We start from the raw sequence: 22,348 nt of genomic DNA, 5'->3' as shown, positions 1-22,348 counted from the left end.
TTTCTGGTTATTCCAGGAAACCATTTCCCTTTCCTGGTGTCTTCTATCTGAGTAATGTTGCTGAAGTGTTATAGCAACGGGATTGAGTTTGCAGAAAAAGCTCTTTTAGTATGTATACAGTGACATTTCATTAGTATTTTAGTGAAAAGAAGCAGGACTGGTTAGATTACTGACCACACTTGGCATTCATCAGACGAGGTCATACACCATTTGCCCTTCAGTTCGTTTTCTGTTTGACTCTAAGGCTCAAGACAAATAGCCAGACCTCAAACTCGCCTAGGGCACCAAATAAGCCAGAACCGGCCCTGTTTGGATGTACCGTATTTCAAAACCACAAGTCATCTTTAGAAGCTGTTTCCACTTAAGCCGGGCATACACTGTGCGATATTTTCGCTCGTGGGTATTAAGCTCCTGCTCACACTGCACGATGGAATTTCACTATTTAAAAGTTCACATCTCACGACTCACGCCCTCACACTATACGAGCCGACAATCGGATGCGAACCAAATGCTTCCACTGCGCGACGCGACAGGCATGTTTCCCCGGTATGCAGAGGAGGGAACATGCGCACCTGAGGTGGAGATGAGGTCGCGCTCAACAGCGAATCGCACGGCCGTATTCATTTGTGCATGTGAAGTGTCAAATCGGGTCGTAGCACTGCTTTAACTGTGCGATTTACGCACGAGCCACGACCTGGATATCAAACAGTTTTGATTTTCTTGCGACCCCGCGATTGCACTATCGTGAGGTGAAATCGCTTGTCGTTACCCCATGTACACTGCACGATGCGAGACTCACAATTGACCTGCGATTGAGCAAGAAATCGGCCCGACTCCCAAAAAGTCGCGCGAGTGCCAAATCGGGGCAAAAGTCGCACAGTGTAAGCCCAGCTTTAGATTGCTATTTTTGAAAACACATCGGTTTTGGACTTCCATCTCCATAGCCACAGTTTTAAAATCCACATATCAAAAATCCGGCACATTACAATGGAGTTTTTTTTTACATCCACCTGGTGTATTTCCACCTTAACAGTAGAAAAAAATACCCACATATAAAAACATCGCACCTTAGTCAGGTTTCCAAGTCAGCATATTTGCTCGCTAATTAAGCTTAACTAGATGCCTATTAGTAGACGTTTTAGACCGCAAAGATTAATGCACATATGATATTCCAGGAGATCAACAACGTAAGGGCCAAAACATACCAAGGCGGAACGGAACGGTCCCGGGACGAACGTGGTCTTTCTGCTAGTTTTGGCCGGCGTGTTTTTCTCTGCCTTTCACACTGACAGTGTCGGCGTGCGCAGCCAGTCCTGTTCAAAAGCCTCCCCACAGCCAAAGCTAGCATGCTACTTTGCCATTCATTTGAATGGGACACCGCCGGTCGCCGGCGTGAAAAATATGCTCGAGTTCTATTTTCCAAATGCAGCGCGGCGCGGAGCCGGCTCCCGCGCCGCTGACACTCGACTACCGCCGGTTGGTGTGTAAGGACAGATATGTTTCAATGTATTTTCACAGACGCCGGTAAAAAACGTGGTCGTTCCGCGGCGCTTTACCGCCCTGGTGTGTAAGACCCCTAAGCAGTGTGTAATATTTTATTCATATCGATTCGAGACGCTGTCCCTGTTGCTAAACTCTTTCCTCATCCCACCTCCACAGATCAAACGCGTGCAGCAGCCCGCACTGCATGTACAGGTATGGTCAGGTTTCTGTTGTCAGTGAAATAGTGTTGAGTTTGTCTTAATAGGCTATGTCAATGCTACCTGCATGCACATTTTCATCTTTTCTGTAGCAGTGGAGCGATATCTCATGGAGCAGGTGGGGGAACTCCACCAAAAAATGGATTATGTCATATCCCTACTCCAAAAAGACCACCCAGGAGCGGCCAGAGAAGCACCAACCAATTTGCCAATGCTGCCACTGCAGACAGTGGAGGATCTTCAAGCATTCGATACGCGTCTGCAGAATGACGTGTCCTTCAGGACTGAAGTGGTAATTCTCATCCACGACTCACAAATGCAAACAACGAAAATGTTATCGCCAGACATGCAGCAGGTGTTGAAACTGAGGTGTTGGGTTTATTCCATTTTACAGATAAGTAAATTGTCGCTGGCTGGAGGGAGGACTGTGAAGGAGACAGTGTGGAGGGTATGTGCCAAAACCTGGCCACCCAGCTTAATTGGTGTGGCAGGGGAGAAAAGACGGGACTCAAATCGACACCCACCCACCACGCTCTTCTCAGTAAGTCTGCGCTTAACCAATGACTCGCATCCCGTCATTTATCCATTTCCCTATGGCCTGAAACAACAATATGCCCCAATTCGAGTATCAATATTGTCCTGAAATTATTATTTTTTTAAGCATCTTACTGTAGCTTAGGCCTGGGCCTATAGGCCTACATTTTTTAAAGACAGTTTGAATAGGCCTTTACTTCCACTTGAGTGTTTGATAAGATCAGATAAAATAAAATAATATCTGTTTGCACAGAAATTCACTTAAACACTTCAAAACTCACAGAATAAAAATTAAGACCATTCAAGTGTAGGCCTACGCTACTTGTCCGGTAGACCTACAGCAGTCTCTCTCTCTCTGTAGGCGCAGTGTTGGCCAACCCAGTGGGGAGCGGCACAGAGGCCGAGGTGGAGACCACCTTGAAAAATTGGTTGCGGCTCAGCGCATACCGCAATGGTGGACGAAAAAGGCGCCAGACCTAACTATTTACTCATTTTTTGTTTTACAATTTTATAATTTAAATAAAATGGTCCGTAAAAATTAGAATGAACTGTCTCTTCTCATTGGTAAACAGGAGGAAATGCCAGGCATGAATGATTGACCAGAAGACCTCACATAAGGCGGAATTACACTGCAGCGGTGAGAACATTCAGACGTCTTTTTTGTTTATGGAAAGAGATGATTCTCTGGCATGCTGGTTTCATAACTGCAACCTAAAATCAGCTGTTCCTCGAGACGTCTGGATGCTTTCCTCACGCAGATGGGGTACGTCGAGTAGGTCGTAATTAAATCGGGTAAATGTTGGCTTATGGGTGAATATAAGGCGTCTTAACATCGGCGAGATGCATGTAAATAAATGAAAGAGCGGCAGCTCATCGGCCAGATGCTGGGCAGACGTAAGCAACGGTCATAATTAAAGGAGAATTTCGGCCAGTTTGGATTCATATCCCATCTTGGGTGGACCGAGGGAAAAGGATGAAAGGGAAAACCGCGAGAAATTTTCCAGCGTGCTGCGCAAAGTTGTTCAATTGCGCGGTTTTCGGTTAAAGCGTGGCCCGTCGGGCACGTATTTTACCTGTTTTAAAGCTCCTAGAGTGCATTAAAACCCTTTTGAACGCTTTGGCCGCGGTGTGTGTACCCATACAAGTCGATCTAGTGGTTCACAGTTCCATTAGCTAGCACAGGTACGATACAACAGGAGTTTTCAAAAGTGGCGCACCCACCTCTCAGCTTCCACCTTCCAACTACGTCCGCAAAATGGTTCGCCAAAGTGATACTTCATAGTAATCCATTTCATTTTTGTCCACCAAAGACGAACCACAGGAAACAAATTCACACGTTTCCATGCCTTGAGTTGTTGTTTTCTCGCAGATTGACTTTTCACTAGTGAACGCAGGTTTGTGACGTCACAGCGTCACATGACTCCTGGAAGGAACGCACACTCGCTCATCCAGTTATTGCGTCAGGGAAAAACATTTTTCAACTAATTTAACCAAATAAATCAGCGGCTGCAAGTGTTGAGGCAGATGCTAACTCGCGGGGACTGTTTTAAACGAGACCCACAGCACCTCATGGGATCTTAGCAACAGCAACACACAAATCCAGCTGGCCTCATACGGATCTGACCCAACGCCGGGTCACGCATGGCCTGGATCCGGCAGCTGACTTCAACAGTAGATGAAGCTAGATGCCTTTAGTGGAGAGGCTATTAAGAGGCTGGTTTTACTTTTAGCTGGGAAAAAATAATTAGAGTCCAAGTAACCATGCCTCTTCTTTTTTTTTTCTTCATGGCTCTCATTTCAGAATCACTTAAAGCAGTGGTTCTCAACTGGAACAGTCTTGGGACCCACCATTTTCCACTCTCATTCTGTCGCGACCAAATTTTTTTAGCGTTCAAGTCAATGCAATTCTCAAAATGTAACCAAGACCCAAATGACTGGTTGCACGCTATCTATCTCGCATAAACATTCAGATTGTATCTATGACAACAGATGACACAGAGTTCACTAGCCTATCAAAATAAAAGTTGTAAATTGTTGCAGGAAAAGTTTTTTTTTTTAGAATTACTTTTTTCTACATCAAGGCTCCACGACCTACCCATGACCCCTCCGCGACCCACTTTTGGGTCACGACCCACCAGTTGAGAAACACTGACTTAAAGCCATCCATCCTGCCCTCTGCATATTATTGCTTTCGCTAAATGGAGAGGGTTAAAGTGGAAATGAAGCACTGACAACTATTATCATTTTTTGGCGGCTTATTTATTTTCATAAACGAATGGATGTTCATTGAACTGCACTTTTAAGTAGTTTTGCTGAAAAATGACATGTTATTACCGAGTTTCGCCACAAGGGCGCAGCCATGTTCGCCGCCTACGTAACGCGAATGGTAGAACTTGGTGGCTAATGTAGCCTTCCATTCACTTAACGTTAGCGTGTGCTAACTACAGCGCTAACTGACTCTAATCGTGGCAGTAAAATTGAAGAAGGACGAGGGGTTCATTTTACTTTGTCCCTGGGTTTTCTATGTTATATACCTACTATCAGATGAAAGAGAAATGCCAAGTGTCATTATCACTTTGTGTCAAAAAGCCTTTGCTACGAGCATGGTGGGATAGCTGCAGCCATCCACCCATTGCATCCACCATAGGACAGGAGTCAGGACTGGGGCTGCTCGATCTCATAGGTTTGTAGTGACAGACCGTCACCAATAACGTCTTTTTCCTGCATTGTTGGACGCTAATCTGAAAGCCCATGTCTTTAAGTTGGCTATGTGGTTCAATTCAGTAATAGAAAATAACTTGCAAAATTGGCGGAAGTTTGGAAAGCTTTGTGAAGGGAAGGGACGCAGCCTGTGTGTGTGGCTATCCCATCCCCTCTCTCTTCTCGCTCTCGGAGTTGGAGGAGCTTTGGGGATTTGAAGTTGATGCCACGGGAAATGACACGTTAAACTATCATGGCCTACATTAAGTTATGGCATGCTTAAAGTAGCTGCATCTATTGTAGTAAATTATTATGTTATTGAAGTCGCGGATGCATCCTCAAACTGGCTGGAATAGCGTTGCCTTGGATTATTGTTGACTGGATAACACCGATAAACGTGGGCACGGAGATGTCAAAGTAGCCTAATTCAGGTGCTTGGAAAATGTTGGCGAAATCATCGGAAGATGAAGGTAGGGAACTGCAACATTGCACGACATCGCACGATTATGAATAGTGATCATGTTGGCTCATACCAAAATGTGTTAGCGACTTGTCACCTTAGCAAAAAAAAAGCTGCTTGTTTACCTGTGGTTCATGTGATGGGATGTCTTGTCTGCCTTCATGCCTCATATTTGTTCTGTCCCACCCAAACACGTATTCTTGCTTCATTTGGGTTAAGCAAATAAGCTCATAATCAGCCACGCAAGTCCCAAATGTTTAATTCACTACTATCATAACAGCATTAGAATAGGAGACTACCATTCGCGTGACGTCACCCGCTGTTGGCTGGAAACGTTAACAGAAACGTTACGTGTTTGTGCTTTATTTTTTTATTAACGGCTTAAATTTCAGACTTCAAAAAAATATATATATTTGCTGGCTTATCTTACTGGTGTTATAGACCCCTATATTAGGTCACTGCTTCATTTCCACTTTAAGGGATAGAATTCTTGGAGGAGAATATGATTTGCTTCTTAATAGAGACATAATTATTCCCTTTCTCCTCCTCTCCTTTCTTCATATTTGAGTGACAGAGTGATGGAAAGAGAGAGACCAGTGGAGAAAAAGAGGGTTGAAGACGGAGGGAGGAGGAGAGCTTGGAGAAAGACAAGAAGGGAAGGCCATGGTCAAACATAATAATGGTATTTTAATGGATTGAATAATGATCATGGATGACATTTCTAAATGCAGTTCATCACTCATTTGCCATTCTGCTCAGGGAGGCAGGTGTGGAAGCCAAAACAACACAAAAAGCTGCTCTGAAAACTGAGCAGGTAAGGAAAACCAAGACCAAAACCAATAGTGGGTCTCAGCAGCACCATGGGCAGGAAGTACTCAGCATTTATCGCCTGGTTGAACAGTGCAAGAACACATCATCTTCTAGGATGCCCTGCACCAGGCATGATAGCTCAACCTCGGTAGGATTCCTGCCAATAAGATACTTGCGTTAGGATTCATGGGGCCCATGGACAATAGTTCAACATCTCCAGATTCAGTTTGTTTGGGGGACATAAAGTCCCCAAATGTCACTGAGGAGAATAACTGCTTCCCTGCGCTGTGGGAGGATTCTGGCAGTTGGAAATATCTGTTCTTGCTTGGTTAAATGTTGGGGGTTTTGTGAGGTGCCTGGTTGTGGAGACCTTCTGTTTTCAATAGATAGATACAGTAGATAGACAGATAGGTAGATAATTTATTTGTCCTTTCTGAAAATTGTTCTGTGCCATTTTCTGTGCATCTGATACAATTACAAAGACATCACAATAAACAAAAACACAGTAGACAAACACAACCCCCATCCCCTCCCTCTATAGGACAAAAAGACAGTCAGTCATGTTGTAACTGCTCCTCTGCTTCAAAAGTGTGGGTGCAGTTTGAGGCCTTGATTTTGGCATTCAGACTTAATTTTTCGCACTAAGACTTAGAATTTGGCATTCAGACTTAATTTGTGGCATTAGGGTTCCCAAAAATTCAATGTTCAACTTAGAATTTGGATCGCAGACTTCATTTGTATGTGGGGTGACTAGGATAGAGACTTGGTATTCACATTGTATGGTTGGTGTTGAGAATAGACATTTGATCTTGGAGTTTGGTTAATTTATGTAGATTTTTTGGGCTGAATCAGATTACACCCTTGTCAGGAGTTGCACCTGGAATTTCCACCCAGAGAGTGGCTGTGTTACTGTTACACAGTGTTACACACTGTTACTGAGTTGTGCAAAAACAGCACCAAAAAAAATCTTTTTTTGTTTTGTTTTTTGTTTTCAATCAGTTTTTTTAAAAGATTTTAATGATTGACAGCAACTACTTTAGACAGATAAAACATCAGATACTTTGAACGTTAAAACCGTACTTAAGATACTCAAAACAGAGGACACTTCTTTTTAAACCTTTGGTCATTAAAACCATACTTTAGATAGTCAAAAAGACACTTCTTTTAAAACCTTTGGTCATTAAAACAGCTATAGATACTTCCTTTAAAACATTTGAATCTTAAAACAAAAAAGTATCTGAACAATTCAAACAATAAACATTTGAAACATTGAAGGGAAAGGGGTTAAGGGACGGGGCCGCATCTGCGATACGGATTGGACGGGCTGAATTTACATGCAGACGAGGGGGGTGCATCGGCTGCAGCTGGCTTCTCGGGCGTTTTCAGGCCTACAGACATATAAAGCGCACTGAACTAATTCAGTTCCTTATTTCAACTGCACAGTCCACACACAAAGTAAAATGATTGGGCAGTTACTTACCTGTCCACTTCCTCAAGCGCCTTGGGGTGAGGCGTGTTAAAGGCACAGAGATTCTCGCCAATTTACGCTTCGCTTCTGCAATGTTTTTCTTTTGAAAATAAATCAGACATGTTTAAGTTTGAAGTCGGTATTTCCTTGTTTGTCTGTCTCTCTCATCAATGTTTTTCAGTCAAATTATCAGTCTCATGAATGAGATAATTCCAAAAACTGAGTCCGTAAGCCTAACAAATGAACTGGATGGGAAAATTCCAAAAAATCAATATAATTCCAAAAACTGAGTTCCTAAGCCTAACTAACCGGATGGGAAAATTCCAAAACTGAGTTCCTAAGCCTAACTAACTAACTGGATGGGAAAATTCTAAAAACTCAGTATAGGAAATAATGTGTAGGCCTACCTTATGCGCTTTCAACCGCTCAGCCCTGACTGAGTCTTTGGCCAAGAATCCCACCTGAGAGTGCGACTTTTCTACTAAATAAGAAACAGGAAGTCAGACTTACGGTGAAGAGAGCCCTCCTGGTCTTCTTTTTTGGAGTTTCTTCCGACACCTCCATCTCTCTCTCCAACACCTCTTCTTCTTCCTCAGAGGACACAATTCTTCCCCAGTTTTTGCGCTTTGGCGACCTATCCATGGTGGCCAAATGCCCCATGTGTCATATGTGTCCTTGCCTCCTCCACTTGTGCTTGTCTCCTTGTCCCGCCTCCTGGCCCCTCCTCCGTGGAGAAAACGATAAAGTTTCCCAGCTATCAGCGTCGCCACAACAACTTTTGAGGGACTGTTTTTCATTCTCCATCCCAATTGCAGGAAGGAGGCAAGGTCGCATATTAAAATGCACTCGGTGAACTGCTAGCACCAGGGTAAAAGGCCCCAGGGTGCCAGTAAGCACCCTATACCCAAGGCTCTCTTCCCCAGTTCTTCCTAAGTGTGAGAATGGCTTGTTCTGAGCCAGGGACAACGCCCTGCTATCCCTGTCCCAACCTATCCTAACCTAACCTATCCTGTCCCAACGGTTTTCTCGAGCTGCATCTGAGAACAGTATTTAAACCCCACATTATGTCATCATGTTCATGACCCAAGAAGGAAAACACATCAGCACCACACTCAGTACAAGAAATCATTCTCAAACATGGTCAGCTTAACCCTCTATACCCCAATAGAATATTACAACAATGCCCCTGTTTCCTGAGAGTTCCGGGGGGAAAAGGGCAATTTCAGTGATGTTTTAAATAATGAATAATAACTTAAAAAGTACTGAAAAGTGACAATTGCAAGTTACATTCATATTAAAGGTTAGAAAACACTCTTTATGGTGATATATAATTCATTGACAACTAAGCTTTCAGAATTTCCATAGACTGCCATTCATGCGGATGAAATGGTAAAAAATGTGGTAAGTGACTTAATATCCTCCACTCCTTTCGACTTAAATAGAAATTTAGCCCCATTAAAAAGGTTGTAATTATACTGCATATGACTGTCAAATGTGTTTTAATTTGGCCAGGTTGTGAATTAGACTTAAACTATGACATTGAAAAAAAAAACTCACACATTTGAGAAGTGAGTCTATATTCATTTGAAAATAGTTCCCAAAAGGTAGCTGATATATGGAATGTCCTCAATTTCATTTAGGCCTATGACTTGTAGCACTCTAAAAGGACAAAAAGGAGTTATAAAACATTAGAAAACCATAATAATAATAATAATAATAATAATAATAATAATAATAATAATAATAGTCCTAATAATAATATAGGCCCTGTGATGTACTTAGGCCTAATATGTTCAAATAGGCCTGGTAAACAGAGTTAGTGAATAGGCTACATTAGCCAACACAAAAAATGAGTCTAGTATGATCTATCTATCTATCTATCTATCTATCTATCTATCTAATCACAAAAGGTCAGAGGTCAAACAAATGGGAACACCCCCTGATGAAACAGATGACGTGCATTCATTCACGTTTTGTTTACATTTGTAGTTGGTGAGCTATGGATTAGCCAGGGATGATAACTGCACTGAGCTAGCTAATAACCCTTGCTTGGACTAAACACTGACTCTACACCAAAGTATTGTATGGATATAAGACAGGACAAGAAAGACTGACTGGTGTAAACTTCTCCAAACTATCTGCACGAAAGGTAAGACATCCTATTTCTGTAATACTATAGCGATTTGTTGAAGCTGGAACAGTGTCTGAGGTGTCAGTGGAAGTTAGCGCCAAACTAAGTTATCAACTTGACATCTGTGGCAAAGATTCACAGTGGTATTATTTTATTCTGAACGTGGCATGTATCACTCAAATCGCTGTCATCACAGCCCAACATGGGAAGATCATCTTCCAGCACTTGCGATGACTTGGTGCATGTCAAATGGAAATCCCTACTCTGCGCTGTTGACACCTTTCACTGTAGCTTGCGTCACGGTTTCCCTGGGGTAATTTCGGAGCCTGTAATAATATTTTGAATCTTATGTGCAGCGTGGAAAAGGCAGCAATTATCTATAAAGCAGTGACGTGCCGTCAACTTTATGGCTGGTGAGGCAGTGACTTTTCCAATATCAGATTTTCAAATATATATCAATATTTGCCAAATACCTATAAGTTCCATATGCCGCTTTCTGAACATAAGGTAGGCCTACATATTAAAACATACTGCATTTAGAGAAAATGCTATTAGATATCTCTCTCTCACACACACACACACACACACACACACACACACACACACACACACACACACACACACACACACACACACACACACACACACACACACACACACACACACACACACACACACACACACACACACACACACACACACACAGGATTCAGTGGTCCAGACTCGGCGTTGGCGCAGGGGGCGTGGGTAAACAACGGTGGGGCAGTGCCATTTAACAAGTTTGAGTCATATAACTGGCGGCAGAGTCACGTTTAGTTCTACCTAGGCTACCTACTGCACAGGCTGCGCTACTAGGCCTGCTAGGCCTACTCCTCCTCCCTACACCAATATGTATGTTAGAAAGGTGGACACCACATTCAGATCAGACGCGATATGTGTCCAGGATTATACTGTATTTTTATAGGCCGTCAAGATACAAGGCCATTCTCAGTGTTTTCTGGTCTTTGAAAGAGGGGACGCTGATAACCCCAAGCCACACGAGCATTTTGGACAAAAATGCTCTTATGGTGAATTTTGAGGTCTGCTTATCAGCGTTCCTTTCACTCCACCACTCGAAAATACAGATCCGATGCTTGCGTTGTAATAGGCTACCGCTTACACAGCAACAATTCACATTATGCATTTAACAACAGAATATCACCCCACCGGGATGATCCTTCTGGTAGCCTGTGAAATAGATAATGAAGCCAGACGTGGCCGTGATCATGGACAGCTACCACCTCCGGTAGAAAAGACTAGAGTAGACAGAAAATAGGCACGACATGGTGCGTCATTTGAGGACACTCCTCCTGAGAACCGTCAACTATCCACTCATCCACATCCACATCATACCACTGCGGACCCAAACTCAACCTAAATAGGCTAAACAATAGACAATGACGCTGAAATATTCCACAGTCGTTCATCTCGAGGATGGACATTTCAAAGAATGTCAGACGAGCCGAACCTCAAAGCGTGTATTATACAGGCAGCGTTTGATTATTATCATTTTAAACTGCCTCGTTAGGATAGCAAGCAACGTTATCACTTGGGCATACTGGGACTGGCAAAGTGAACACACAGCCGCAAACCAAACCAAAATCCAGGAACCCACAACCCCTAGTTCGTTCTGTTGCCAAAATCACTCGTGATGAATTATTCTTTGAGACATGTAGCCATTGCTATGTCATTCAAAACATTCTCACTAGTTGCAGGTTAAGATTACGCCTGAAATGCATATGTGAAACATAGCTACTGTAAAACCAATGCAACCGAACTATTTTTCAAACAACTCTTCCTTCATCTTGACAAAACCAAATAAAACTTAGACCCAAGTCAACGCCACGGCGGGCAAATGTAATAATCAAATTTCCTTACCTTGAAATGCTGTCTTGATTACAGGGCTTCTCGCAATAATATTCTCACGGTTTGACATATCCAACCCAGCTAGCAAACTGCTAACGTTGTTTTGCTTGTTGCCTCCCATTCCACATACAGTAGCCAGTCTTTTCGGTTGTACCACTCACTGTGAAATAATCAAATAATATTCTGTCCAATCTCCTGAATCAATTTCCTCAGCTCTGGTGTCTTTATCACGTCTCCCTTGGAAATCCAACTTTGAGAATGATCTTAGTTTCGTTATGAAATCCACTTCGATGGTAGCAGTCAACGTGAACCATCTAGCCAACACTAATGACTTTGAACTTGGCGCTATGACGTCACTGACAAAGCTAGACTCAACGGCAGAGGCCAATGTGTTGCTCGCCGCACTACTCTATTTTTCAATGGGGTTATGCCAAAGCGCTCAGAGTAAAGAAATGATAATCACACGTAGAAAATAGTGAAAACAAATATCAGGAAAATGAGGGCACACCATACATATTTCTATTAAGTGTATAAAAACGTTTAATACAATATTACAAATTGCATACACAGAACGAGCAAAATGGCGCATGCGCTGAAGCTTGTTACTGAGGGATTGCGCAATCTGCGGTGAGGCCAACTCGGGAGTTGGCCCAAATTCAGTGTATTCGGAGCAGAAGGTGGGAAAATAGTGCGGTTTTGGCCACAAAAATGATTGAAAATGATTGAAACTGTTTAAATACTGCACAAATGGTAGTTATGGTAAATATGCTCGAAAACAGTAGTTATTATTGTTACTATTATTCACATTTACTGCATCTCATCATTCTCATGAAGTCTAGAAGAGACAGGTGAGGCACAGCCTCCCCTGCCGTATTGGAGTGCACGTGCCTGCTATAAAGTGGTTTGATGTTGTAGTGAATAGACTGACGTGAGTGTTGTTCAGCAGATGAGCAGAAACTTCTGCCGAAGTTGCGGTAGGCTACCTCAATGTAGTAGGCTACTTGTAGCTTGGCTACCGCGGTTACACATCATGAACACAAATATTTGCGTTGTGCGTTTCAAAGCTTGAACAGTCAATTTATTCGTAGGCTGGGCTATAGTTGTATGACGGATTTAAGTATCACAAGTCCAACTATTATACAACTGCCATGGCCAGATAGAGAGATAAACTGTGCTATTGAAATGCGGCTGTATTCATATCAGCTGAACCAGCTGCCGAGCGCAGCGCAGCGCAGCTTAGGTCCTACATCTCGTGATAAAATGATTTCTAAAAGTAATCAAATACAGACAAATCGATAATGGGGAAAACACCAAATGGGGTCTGAGATGTTATTAGTTGTATTTAAGTTGTAGCGATTGTCTGATTGCTTGTGTTCATTGAAGGAAAACGCCATCGGTCCACATCTATTTTAAACTGAACAGCTGTTCGCAGCAATGCAGCGTCAACTGGCACATCTCGTAATAATTCAAAAATATCTAAAAATAATCAAATACAAACATATGCTTTTGTTCATGGAAAAGGACAGAAAAGGGTCTACATTTGTTGTATTTATTGTATTTTAGCTTTAAAAGTTGACGGTCGGCTTGTATTTATCAATGATGTAAGAGCGGCCGTCCACGGCCGCTATGGGGAGTTACAGCACGGCCGTTCGCGGCCGCTATGGGGTAAAGAGGGTTAAACCAGGGGTCAGGAACCTTTTTGGTGGAGAGAGCCATAAACACCAATTTTGAAAAAAAAANAAAAAGAAATGTTCATGAGAACCATACCATTTTTTTAAAACACTGAATAAAGCATGTATTTTAATTAAGCCCAACAATTTTAAAGTGTACAGTCAAGTTATTACTTTTATTGATAACAGGTAAGTATAGGGTTGCAAACTGTCAACTTCATTATGGTGAGGGTCTGGGAGAATTGTGTATTTCTTAGATGTAAGTTCCTGCATTTTAACACTTTCTAACCTCCATTGTCCCGTTTCAACTCTATATGGAAGCCATACTTTTATTTATAAATACAGGACGATTCCATATTTCAAGGGATGGTTGGCAACCGTAGATAAGTAAGAGCCGTATAGACGGTTTCATGGAACGTTTACAGTCAAAACAAAAACAAGGCATGAACATTCTATGGCCCTAACTTAATTTCCGGTACACTTCCGCAAACAATACACTGCATCGGATCAACACAGCTACACAAGCGCGGTATTTCATTTGAGAGTGGCACAGAGAATGAAAATTAAATGTTGTTTTCCATTTTTATGACAGCAATCACCCATAGGGGGCACTACGCGTCCATTTTTGGGGTAGATGTAAAAATTTCACGATCGTATTGATCATATTTAGCCTCACATAGCCTCAATGTAAAGGAAAGCAGTGATGGCACTTTGGCAACATGGGTCGGGTGATGGTGTGCCTAAAAAACACGGCAGCACATAATTATGTAGAACTACAGTTTGTGTTTGTTGTTGGAATTATGGACTTAGTTGGGCTAGCATCTGCCTACACTGTTACAGGTTAATTTAGTTTAAATGTAGTCGCAACGATTCCTTCAAGTTCTGAAAAGCAGCTGTTACTACTGAACTTTTTGACAAGGACGACGAAATACCCAAACTGTCATCTGCTGAAGAAAAGGATAAACAGCCGGATTGTATTCATTTTGGACAATTCTTATATGTCGAGGTTAATAGCAATGCTTACACAGGATATGACTGACTGATTAGCACTGGCTTGGCTGCTACGTCAAAATGTGGATTACATCGACAAAATTACGAGATGTGCCGGGGTCAAGAAAAGTTTTAAGGTAAGGCAAGTTTAATACAGTAGTCAGGGACGTCTGCACGGTTGAACAGGGTTTTGTTTTTTGTTGTGCTGTGTATGCTTTGAGTCAAGTTGCTGGCTTGAACTCACATGTTGTCATTAGCTGGTTGTGACTCGTCACTCGTGTACAGGGTGTTTTTAAGCAAATATTGAATGTCTGTGACCACATGGTTAACTGATTTTAGGTAAAATAGCCTACTCTGGTATTTGGTGGTGAGGTTTCGCCTGTCTGTCAGTTTATCTGTTGCTGCCAATGATACACAGGTGGTCATTTCAGATTGAATCAAAAGGCAGCCTCACACAGGCACGAATGCACCACAGTAACATCCTGGTGCGCGCTCGAAAGAGAAAATACTGCAAAGTATGAATGCTATCTTCAAGCGCTTACAAAGTTGGCTATTTTCACGAAAACTTACAAAATGGAAACACAGTCTCGTAATGTCGCCACACCCCACGGTTTCTAGCCTACTGTAGGCTAGGTTTGTTATGGTCTGTCCAGGAAAGTGAAATAACGTCCCCGTTTTAAAAAACAAAATAATGCACAATTTCATATTAGCCCATTGAAATAAACACATATCATAAATGGTTCACGCTGGCACGACAATGTGTCCCCGTTTTTTTTTTTTTTTTTTTAACCACGAAATGTGGCAACCCTAGGTCTGCTTTGGTAAGATGTGCAGACTGGGCATCATGTAGGCATCCGCGTCACGTTTGTCGGCGGATTGGTAGCCTACCAGAAGTGAAGTTGCACTCTACTGCAGAACAAAATTTTTAAAAAGCTTTTTTTTTTCACCAATATTACAACCGTTTGTAATTATATTGGCAGTGCCGACAGATTGCAGCCTACCAAAACATTAGCAGACCGGAAGTTTACTTCGGGCCATATCATGTCACCAAGCAACAAGCAAACGTTCCATGAAACCGTCTATACAGTTCTCAAAAGAGCCACATGTGGCTCTAGATAGGTTCCTGACCCCTGGCTTAGACTCTAACTGGCTCTAACATGGTTGAGTCGACTTCATGGTGTTACCTTGCCTAGGCCTAATGTCTCTGACCAGTAGGCCTGAGCTACTCAGCCAGTGGGCTGTGATAACCGACACCCAGCTAAGTTTACGACAGGGCAGCTGTCCTTGGTGGACGCACAGGAAGGGCCCTAGTGGCAGATACACAGAAGCACATTGAAGAGTAAATTACCTCTGAAATAAAGATATTCTACGTGTGAAGATATTATGTTAATGTCCAATAAATAATTGTAAATTTTAATGAAGAAATGTAGTAAAAACTTCTACAATGAGCAATCCACCCGATAAATTGTGGGATGGAATGGCTGATAAATTCCAAACACAATATAGAACAGGAAAGAAGTGGCTTCCAATCACAGCAGATGGAATCAGTAAGTGATAATTGACAACACGGTGTGCATATAACAGGAAAAAGAATGCACACCTAGGTGGTGATGTGGCCACGACGCGAAGCGGAGTAAGCAGGTGTTATATGCACACCGTGAAGTCAATTATCCCGCTTATACCACAAAAAATTATTTGAGGCATTATTTCGATGCTTTAATGGCTAAAACAAAGGTTTTCTGTAGAACTACTTCCTTCCGCCACAAGAAGCTTCTTTTCATAACTTTCTGGCGAACTGCCGTTGCTAATTCTAAGTTGAAGGTTGCTATGGCCAAGACACCGTCGTTAGTTCTATAGCATTCGCTTGTCAAGTCAAGAGCCAGTCGTTAATTCTATCGCATTTGGTTGTCAAGTCAGTCTCCTCAATGTTCTACCCATCCGATATGGGCGCGTCTGACTTGCCCACAAGATTAGGGCCAAAACATACCAAGGCGGAACGGAACGGTCGCAGGACGGACGCGGTCTTTCTGCTTAGTTTTGGCCGGCGTGCTTTTCTCTGCCTTGCACACTGACAGCGTCGGCGTGCGCGGCCAGTCCTGTTCAAAACCCTCCCCACAGCTAAAACTAGCGTGCTACTTTGCCATTCATTTGAATGAGACACCGCCGGCTGCCGGCGTGAAAAATACGCTGGAGTTCTATTTTCCAAAAGCGACGCGGAGCCGGCTCCCACGCCGCTGACGCCCGACTACCGGCGGTTGGTGTGTAAGGACAGATAGGTTTCAATGTATTTTCACCGACGCCGGTAAAAAACGCGGCCGTTCCGCGATGCTTTACCGCCCTGGTGTGTAAGACCCCTTATTCTACAGTTGGCATGATTCATACAAATGTACAGATCTCAATAGATTAAAAAAATACCCAGCGCATCTTGGCAACATTTTAAATGCCTCGCCATGAACTTTATCAAAACAGGCACCTCGTCAATCTGTTCTCCTCCCATAGGAAACTCCCTTTGATTTATTTTCCACCTCATTCCCATAGTTATTGATCCGAAAATATCCCATACTTTTCCCAAGTTACGCTACTCTCTCAACTGATAAACGCTACAACCACAGGAAACCTCTCTCCTCTTGTGGGGAAGAAACGCCCACGTGAAACGGGCATCCCTTCCTTTGCACAGGGAATTTCTCTCTCTCTATCACAAAGTTGACAGAGTGATGGTCAGTTGGGAGAAATAAACATGTTTGAAATTTGATTAGGCCTACTAAGATTAGCTCCAGATTCACTATTGCTGGTGTTTCTAGACGCGCGATTCGACATGTGTCAATTCAGCGGGTAATGCTTGTAACTTTTTTGTGCGTAATTTATGAACGTGCGTGCCTTGGCGCATTGATACACTGGAGTTATGCGGTCAGAAAAGTGACTTAATATTGGGACTTCTTCAAGTGTGCATATATAGACAGTTAATCAACTACTAGAGGTGCTTAACTCGAATCTTTGAGGCGTCCGGGTTGATTGGATCATTCCAAGGAGAGTATCCGGATTAGACGGATCACACGGATCACTTATTTAAAATAGGCCTAAATAAAAATAAATAATAATAATGTATTTTTTAAAACGTTTCTGCCGTTAAATAGCTATGCCTTTGTTGTTCCATTTATCAATTCATGTGAGTAAGACAGTTTGATCAACAAAACTCACTTTATGAATGTCACAGTTCATGCTGCGATCCGACCCACCTCTCCTCACTAAACATGCAACCACAACTCGAACAGCCTTTGGCAGCAGTGAAACGGCATGTTCCTGATTTTGCAATAAATAGCCTAATGTGTGTGTTTGTATTTAAGAAGACTAAAAGTCAAATATTTGGGAGCAGAAGTCTAGTTGAGCAGGGATAGTCAGGAGGCGAGCAGCAGATGACCACTCGCTTCCGCTGCCGAGTTACCTTGCGACTCGCACACTCGTGGCAAAAACGAAACTTAAGCGTTGATCCGATCCGTAGGGGATTCGCTGCTACCAACAACTCAGTCAGGATTCGTCTCACCGAGTCGCCGAGGGCGCCGCTGCTGAGTGACTCGGACGAGGGGAGTGACAGCAGTGGCTTTAAAGACTGTAGCCTACGCTGTAACGCAGTGAGTGATAGAGTCACGTCTGTAGACTATAATTTCCCTAAGAGTAGCCTACAGAGTGAGATGTTAAAGCGTTGGCAGAGCACTGTTAACATTTAGAAATGTAGGCTAGAGCTCAACAGAGTCAGAAGCACACACATAGAGAGCGGGGATCCGCGACTCAATTGGCCACAACAGGCTGGACGGATCAAACAGGCTCGATGAATGACGAGGCGGGAGTTGGTTCAGTTTTACTCAGTGAGTTTTCGTGACTGAACAGCATACTAGGGAGATTAGAGAATGGCTGTTGTAGTCAACTAAAGAGGATATATTCCGGTTTCACAATTTATCTCGCTGTAACTGCCATTTTGTTGACATATTAATGAAATGCCGTCTGACCCGCCTTTGGCGGATCAATGCACGACAGCCATCCGGTCTGTTCGGGTGAGGTCTTTACCCGGCTCTCCAACCGGATCCTCCGGGTTTTATATCATCTCTAATCAACACCCAATTTAGCGCATCACAATGGGACATTCCATCCTGCCGTGGAATAAAGCAACATAATTATGGTAACACCACAGAGAACAAATACACTGGAAACAAAAGAGAAGTCGAGAATGTTACTGGATAACCTGACATACATGGCAAAGGAGAATCGACAGGTAGAACACCCCCATTGAGAGGGAGCAGGAGAAAGACTGAGAGGCTCACAAAGATGATGATCTAAGCGCAATGAAACAGGGGAAGGCCAGGGAAGACAACAGAGGACTAAGCAACCTACTACATCAATAGTCCTTCTGTGGTACCTCTCATTTGTCCTACACTGGATGCTGATGATGAGAAGGATAGTCATGACCAGAAGTGGCAGAGTACCTCTGCTGTTTTAGCAAAAGAAAAAGCACACCCTGTGCAGTGTTTCCCCCAGAAAATTGGTTAGTCAAGGTGGTGGGGCTTCGAGTCTGTCCCTGGGGGGGCGGCGTGGCGTGGCGGGGGGGGGGGGGCGCCACTCGCGATGTCACACGGGGGGAGGTTGTTGGCGGGGTTTGATGTCACGCACGGCACGAATACTGTTTCGGGGTTTTTTTTTTGGGGGGGGGAGGGGTTGAATAATAACAAAGCTGTGTAGAACTGGAAAATATGTATTTATTGACCTGCCATATCAAAACTATTTACAGAAGCTGAAAAGAAAAATGTAACAAAAAGTGCAGTGCAGGTTGTTTACATTAACGAAAAAGAGAAACCAAATGGAGTGCAAAATTGACTGGCTACCTATGACTACCTATGGCACATTTTGCAAGTCTTGTCCTTGCAGGCCATCCTTCTCGGTTTTTCAAAAAAGAGTTCCAGTGCCCTGTTGTAATTAAACTGCCCTACTGGTGGCCCATTTATGCATAAACTTCATTTTTTCGATCTGACACAGAATATTTTTAATTATACCTAAAGACACACCATTGGACTTGTTTAAAAGCTGAGAACCTCAGCTTTCCATAACTGAAAGCGGTATTTTCCTAGCATCTACCAATCCGAAGGTAGCCCACTTTAAGTGCGGAATTACTTTTCTAAAGATAGCGTTTTGTTTCCTTGGAAACGGACGCGGTTTATGTGTTACGCATACGCTATTTGACTCGGTTTTGCACTATTATGGATGAATTTCTAATCTTGACATGTTAATGGACAATCTATGCGAATTTCATAATGTGTTTTTATGTGATATGGGAGTAAATGTGTTTACATCCCGTCTGGGATTTGTTAAACTAGCTGGCCCGCTAGTTAGCTAGCAAGTGCTAGGTCTCTACACTACATCAGAAGTGGAAAGATTTGCCGACACTCAAGGCTGTGGATATAATGAACGTTGTGAATGTTCTCAGAATGTTTTGCTTTGACAAATTGCTGATATTATAGCATTACATCCAAATCCTGGTGTTTCTTTGTTTATGCTTGGGCCATTGAGACAGATCGATTCTAATATCTATTACCAGAGAGTTTATTTCTGCTATTACTTACTTGCTAGCTAACTAGCGAACTAGCTAACAAATCCCAGACGGGCGTACTGTTAACACATTTTACTCCCATGTTACATAAAAACGCATTTTGAAACTCGCACAGATTGTCCATTAGAATGTCAAGATTAGAAATTCATCCATAATAATGCAAACCCGAGTCAAATAGCGTATGCGTAACACATAAACCGCGTCCGTTTCCAAGGAAACAAAACGCTATCTTTAGAAAAGTAATTCTGCACTTAAAGTAGGCTACCTTCGGATTGGTAGATGCTAGGAAAATACCGTTTTCAGGTATGGAAAGCTGAGGTTCTCAGCTTTTAAACAAGACCCATGGTGTGTCTTAAGGTCTAATTAAAAATATTCTGTCGAACATCGAACAAATGTACTTTTGAATGGGTTTCAATGGCTCCAAGCCAGGGTTGTCCACCATTTCAAATTCGCGCGCTCCAGTGAAGGGGCATTCTGACGTAACTGCCCAAGAATTGAAAATTAAAATTGTTTCAAAATATGGCCTCGAGGATGGACACACATGGCGTAGTAATAAATCCGACCACTAGGTGTCACAATTTAGTCCAACCGATGTTGTCCTAGTGCCTGCGCTTGAACATGCATTACAACTTTTTTTTTTTTTTTGCCCTCGGACGCATTTTTTTTTTTTTTTAGGGAACGTAGCCAAGGCGGGGGGGGGGTTTAGTCAAGGCGGCCGCCTTGATAAGAAAGCGCTGGGGGAAAGCCTGCTGTGGAAGAGGACAAACTACGGCATGACACAAAGGATGAGGGGACCCTGGAGAAAACTCCCTCTCTGGTCAACCTCTTTCAACCTTTTTCTTGGCCTCCTCTTCAGATGCCAGTGGTGGCGAAGACGGAGATAGCCAGTGTTGCCAAAAGAAAATCAGCCAAAGTCGCTATGGGCTTGCTGAAAAGTCGCTAGATGACGTCATGACGTTACGTATGACGTCACAGTGCCACGCACGGCGCGCTGATCTACAGAAAACGTGCCCACATGCCTTCGTACACAGTACAAATGGGCAGTGCTAGCTACTTTTTGGAGATCAGAGCTAACCTGCAGCCCCGCTAAACCGTGGGAAACGCTTCTGACAGCGGCGCAGAGTCAGAATTATGTGGGAAAACGATGAATTTGTCACTGAAAATGCACGTTTTAAAAAGTCGCCACATGCACCAAAAAGTCGCTAAAGGCGCTAGATGAGTTTTTTGTCGCCATGTGCCCGAGATTCACTGCGGTCGGTGCGGCCAGCCTGCTAGTGCTCATTTAAATTTGTCATATGCTTGTAGGGTAGACCGAGTAAAGTTAAGTACAGGGTACAGTTTAGGTAAATCAAATATACCTGTGTAACAAGAAGACTCTAATCTACAAAGTGTAGGCATAACATAAATGGCAGTCCCAAAACATTTGGTGACCATATCGAAGATTGTGTAATCCCGGTTTATGTTGACATTCGGTTTCTGCCATATCTTTGTCCCATATCGCTTGCCGTAGTCTCATACAAGCAGATGTACGTGCATGAGAATTCCTGTGCGTATCACACAAGTTGCCACACCGTGGCGCATCATGTGTCACGTTTGTCTCTACCCGCCACTGGAAATGCATTGTGTGGTGTCGTGGGAACGGACACTGATTTGCCTCTCACAAGACAAGCAAAATAGTCGCTAGATTCGGCCAGATTGAGCCTGAAAAGTCGCTAGGTGATTTTTTTTTTGTCGCCAGAGGTGGCCAAAAGTCGCTAAATCTAGCAACACTGGAGATAGCAGATCCGAGACTGCCTCTTTATCATAGTATGAAAGAGCAGATGTGGATCATGAGAATGTGACTGATAAGATTGTGAGGAGGAGGGCGTTCATACTGTCATGGAAGACCTGAAAAAAAAAAAAAAAATCAAATTTCCAGGTCAGGAAAAGTTATGGAAAACTTTTTTTTTTTTAATGGGGGGGTCAGAAGTTTTGGAAAAGTCATGGAAATCTATCTAGTTTCATCAATTATCTTTATGAACTTGATTCCGCGCAGTAAAATGTAAATAGCCACGAGTTGTCGTGGAAATGTGTTTAGCGCAATCTGCGTATGCCTAACCCTGTGTTGGCAAATTGAGTGTTTTTCAAATTGGGAGGGAAAGTGGAAAACAGCGATCCTAGCGGTTACGTTCCAAACACCAGGGTGATCCTATTGAAACTCCCATAGACAAGTTTTTAAAAAAATCCCACAAAGATATGACTTGGAACTATAACACCAGACACATTTTTCAGCGTACACAATAGCATGAACTACTACCTGTGAAAATCTCAAGTCATTTTTTGCCCTTTTAAGAAAAATAGAAATTGTGCCAATCTGGTCGGAAACGGACTACAGCTCCCAGCAT

The sequence above is a fragment of the Engraulis encrasicolus genome, chromosome 8 (assembly GCF_034702125.1).
Source record: "Engraulis encrasicolus isolate BLACKSEA-1 chromosome 8, IST_EnEncr_1.0, whole genome shotgun sequence".
Taxonomy (NCBI): domain Eukaryota; kingdom Metazoa; phylum Chordata; class Actinopteri; order Clupeiformes; family Engraulidae; genus Engraulis; species Engraulis encrasicolus.
Note: the sequence above shows the minus strand (reverse complement) of the source record.